Below are 5,160 nucleotides of genomic sequence, written 5' to 3'. Positions count from 1 at the left end.
AAAGTTCAACACATATGATTATTATTAAAATATTAAACTTTAATATAATATAAAAAAGAAAAAAAAGAAGACATTTAAAAAAAAATATTTAAAAATCACAATTCATATATATAGATAATTGTAAACACAATCCGTGCATAAAAAATAAATAAATAAAAAGGTGAAAACCTAATGACCAATGGTAATTGTCGTATTTTTCAACTGGAGGAGAAATTATTAAATAGGTATGCCGTGTTATCATGTTAATTTGGTGTACTCAATCAATTAAGTTTCAATGAATGTGATAACTATTTGTATAGTTTCTAAAACTACTTCATATATTATCACTTTTTTTTTTTTAGTTCTCTATGTATTGTTCACATTGACTGGATGCATTATTGATGTGAAATTTCAAAATCATGGAATAACTTCTCTGAAGAGTCAAGAGTTCGTTTGGGAACAGGCTAATTTAGTAACTTTTTGACTATTTGGCTAAAAAGGTAGGTAAAAAAAACTTGTATGTTTGGGATGACTTTTTGGCTAATTACGAAAAGATGTGCAAAAAGTAGAGAGAAAAGAGAATCTTTGACTTTTTGGTATGGGTTGTTGGCTTTTTGGCTAATTTAGTAACTTTTTGGCTAATTGGCTAAAATAGCCTCTTGCCAAACGAGGCCTTAGTTTGAACTTATTTCGATTTAATGATTTAAATTGTTCAAATTTAATATTTTGAGTATATTGTAAAAAAATTAAGTGCATTGAATCATATGCTTTATTTTTTTTTTAAATTGAACAAAAAAAACCATTGACTTTTTTAAAGAAGATATACAAAAATTATAACATAAAACTAAGCAATTACCAAACCCGATTAAAGCTTGCTCATGGAGTTTCCTGGCAAAGGGAAGGAAAAAGAGAAAGAAGAGGAGACAATTTGATGTCCACCGTCCAATCAACAGACCAATCAGTAAGGTAAGCTATGGAGATCAATTTCCTCTCAACTACCATCTACCAAAAAATCATTATGTTATGTTTGGAAAGGGAAATAAACACTGGAAACATAAAATAAAGAAAATGATGTGAAAGACGTGCAAATGGAATCTTTCTAATGTACAAGTCAACAACCAATGGTAGTTGTGTTCTCATTTGATTCTTTGAAACTGTTTCAGGGTCTGCATTTCTTTTCATTCCATTTTCAAAAGTTGTGAGTGAAAATTGATTCAACTCTTTTCTCATCTGGGTTTGATTTCAATTCCAATTCCCAAAACAGATTAGAGTATGCCTCATCCACTCATTTCTCCCCTTGTTAGTTCAATTTTGAAAACCTTGAACTCTTTAGTGCTAAAAGAGTTTGGGATAGCATGGGGTTTGAAAACAGATCTAGAGAACTTAGGGAGCACTCTAAGTACCATTCAAGCAGTCCTTCAAGATGCAGAGACCAAGCGAGGAAAGAGCGAGGCTCTGAAGAATTGGCTGAGAAAGCTCAATGATGCAGCTTATGATGCAGACAATCTGGTGGATGAGTTCATGAACGAAGCTCTGAGAAGAAGGATGGATTCTGAGAGAGGCATAAACCCCCAAGTAAGTGCCTTTTTCTCTCTTCGAAACCGGCTTATATTTCGATTGAAAATGGGGCATAAGATCAAGGATATGAGGGATAGGTTAGATGCCATTGCTGGGGAGAAAAACAAGTTTCACTTGAGGGAAGGTCTGGTGGAAACCGGAGAAGTTTGTGGGATGCAGAGAGGACAAACTGATTCAATGGTGAATGAATCAGAAATTTATGGGAGAACTGATGAGAAAGAAATGATAATTGAAATGTTGCTCAATAATTCAAGTGATCGTGATGATGATGTTTCGGTCTATGCTATGTGTGGTATGGGGGGACTTGGAAAAATCACACTTGCTCAATTGGTCTACAATGATGGAAGGGTGAAGAGCTACTTTGAGCTGAGAATTTGGGTGTGTGTCTCTGTTGATTTCGATGTAGAGAGACTAACCAGAGCAATCCTAGAGTCCATAGAAGGTCGTGGGTGTAGTATCTCAAACTTGGATCCACTTCTACGTCGCCTCCAAGAAAAACTGTTTGGGAAGAGATTTTTACTTGTCTTGGACGATGTATGGAATGAGTACCATGAGAAGTGGGATAGGCTAAAAAATGCACTAAAGTGTGGAGCTAAAGGCTGTACCGTTATAGTAACAACAAGGATTCAGCAAGTTGCTCTTATTATGGCTACACTTCCTATACACCACATGGCTCATCTGTCGGAGGATGATTCTTGGTCCTTGTTTAAACGGCGTGCATTTGGCAACGAAAGAACAGAGGAAAACCTTCAATTGGATCTCATTGGGAAGGAAATAGTGAAAAAATGCAAAGGGTTACCCTTAGCGATAAAGGCTTTGGGAAGCCTCATGCAATTTAAAAGAAGTGAAAGTGAATGGTTATCTGTGAAGGAGAATGAGACTGGGATTTGCCAGATGATGGAAGTGGTATTTTACCTTCCTTGAGGTTGAGCTATGAAGCCTTACCTCCACATTTGAGGCAATGTTTTGCTTATTGTTGTATATTCCCGAAAGACTATAGAATAGAGAAAGACAGGTTGATACAATTGTGGATGGCAAACGGTTTTATTCCATCTAAAGAACAAATGACATTACATAATATGGGCCATGGGATTTTCTGGGACTTGGTTTGGAGGTCCTTATTACAAGATGGAAGAGAAAAACGATGGAACAATATTATGTAAAATGCATGATCTTATGCATGATCTTGCACAATCTATTATGAGATATGAATGCTCTATTGTGGAGCCTCACGAGGCGACGAAAATTCCAGATAAAATTCGTCACTTGTCTTTTAATATTGGCTTTGGAAAGATGGCTCCTTGGAATGAGATTGTATTTGAAGTCCCATCTTTGCAGTCTGTCTTTCTATTTTCCAAGGACAATATTGCTTCACCTTGCATTTCAAAACAAAAGTATCTTAGAGTGTTGGATTTTGGTAAAAATGTTGATGAGAAGTTGTCAATGTCAATTTCCAATTTCAACCATCTTAGGTATTTGGACATGTCGTACTCTAATATGGAAATTCTACCGGAATCAATAAGTAATCTCCAAAACCTGCAGACCCTAAAGCTAAGACATTCTGCACTTCGTAAGTTGCCCAAACACATGAAAGCACATGAGAAATCTCACTTACTTGGACATCACAGGGTGTAATTTTCTTACTTCAATGCCAGATAAAATGGGACAATTAACTTGCCTACAAAGACTAAGCATGTTCATTGTAGGCCAAGATGAGGGTTACCAAATTGGTGAGTTAAAAGAATTAAATCTTGGGGGTACGTTGAGCATAAAGAGACTCGAGAACGTAAGAAATTTAGAAGACGCGAAGAAGGCCAATTTGAAGGGGAAACATGATCTTATTTCTTTGGAATTATAGCAAGAGCAATGAAGAAAACATACCAAAGAATGTCGAAGAGGTTCTTGAGAGTCTCTAACCTAATTTGAATCTGAAGAAGTTGAGCATAAATTTCTTCCAAGGTTCAAAGTTTCCAAATTGGATGTTGGGTTTGGTTCTTAAAAACCTGGTTGAAATCTCTTTAATAGATTGTGAAAGATGTGAACATCTTCCTCCTCTTGGCAAACTACAATCCCTAAAAATTCTTGAGATCAAACGCATGTGTTCTCTTAAGTACTTCAACCATGGGGATTATGGAGATGGGGAAAGATCATTTCCTGCATTGAAGACTCTCGAGTTCTATGAAATGCCAAGCTTGGAGGAATGGGCAATAGTGGATAGAGGAGAAATTTGCCCTTGCCTACGGGAGTTGGTGATATCTGGATGCCCCAAATTGACTAAATTGCCTTTTCTTCTAGCACTTGAGAGCTTAACAATTGAGGGAGGCAATGAAATGTTATTTAGGTCCGTGATTAATCTTACTTCAATTTCCGTTTTTCGGATACAATTATGCTAGGGACTCCCAGCGAGTCTGGATCCTCAGCGGCCCTTCCTGCGGCGCCTCAAAACGACGTCGTTTTGGTGTCAAATTTTAATTTAAAAAAAAAAAGGAACAAAGGAGAAGAAGAAAGAAGGGAAATGAAGAAAGGCTGAGAAAGTGAGGAGGAGGAGGAGGAGGAGGAGGAGTGAACAGAATTCAGAGACCAAAATAAAATTTTCCATTTCATTTGTCTTGGTTTTCTTCACATCCAAAGACAGTGAACAGAAATTTCAAAGAAGAGAGAGAGAGAGAGAGAGAGAGAGAGAGAGAAATGGAACAAACCTGAAGATTTCTAGGTATTTGCCATTTCAATCTAATAACATAATCTCAATGTATAAAGAGATTTAAGAGCCCATTTCAAATACCCACCATGGTTTTCGCCGGTAACCCAGATGATCGTGAACAAACTTCTTGACCCAAATCCCATCACACGAATCTCAGCTTCAGATTCATGGACATATCTTGGTTCAAATTCAACAAAAAGATTCTCAAAAATGTCAAGCGAATGAGTGAATCAGAGAGGGATTGAATTGGAGGAGGAGAAAGAGAAGGAGACGCTGAATGCGTTTCATATAATTTCATTATCGGAGGGGTTCGATTTGTCGCCGTTGTTCGAGGAGAGGAAGAAGGAGGAGAAGATGAGGTTTGCGACGGCGAGCAGAGTGATAGAGAGGATGGAAGAGGTAGGGAAGGCGGCGGAGTTCAGCGTGAGGAAGAGCTTCAGCCTCCTCCTCTCCTTTCCTTCTACCCCTTCTCTTTCCCCTTCTCGATCCTCCCTTCTTTCTTCTTCTCCTTTGCTCCTGCTCTGTCTTTTTTTTTTTAATTGAAATTTGGCCCCAAAACGATGTCGTTTTGGGGCGCCGCAGGAAGGGCCGATCCGGGCTCCACCCCCAGCACCCCACTGGCATTTCATTGGCCAATTTTTTGAGAACTTTTGTTATCACTATGACGAGAAGGAAAACCCATTTAACAATGGGATAGTGAAGAATCTTAAAGAAATCTTCCTTTCTAAGACCCCTCCTTCAGCAATCAATTTCAGAAAATGGGTGGTTCAGGAAGCTGATCCAATTATGGAATCCATAAATCAAAAGTTTGGTAGAGGTATGATTGACTCAAAAGATAAATTAGACATAAAAATGGGAGGTGTGCTTAGCAAGCATGGTGGAATTCTTATTCCAAATATTTT

The 5,160-nt window shown here is 37.7% G+C and overlaps 1 pseudogene; it reads left to right on the top strand.

Moving 5' to 3' along the window:
* Positions 1–887: 887 nt before the first annotated feature.
* LOC114258602 (putative disease resistance protein RGA3 pseudogene) lies at positions 888–4,803 on the top strand (annotated as a pseudogene).
* Positions 4,804–5,160: the final 357 nt, after the last annotated feature.

This window comes from Camellia sinensis, chromosome 10 (genome assembly GCF_055761805.1).
Source record: "Camellia sinensis isolate YWXY chromosome 10, ASM5576180v1, whole genome shotgun sequence".
NCBI lineage: Eukaryota > Viridiplantae > Streptophyta > Magnoliopsida > Ericales > Theaceae > Camellia > Camellia sinensis.
Note: the sequence above shows the minus strand (reverse complement) of the source record. Positions and strands in the feature narration are given on the sequence as shown.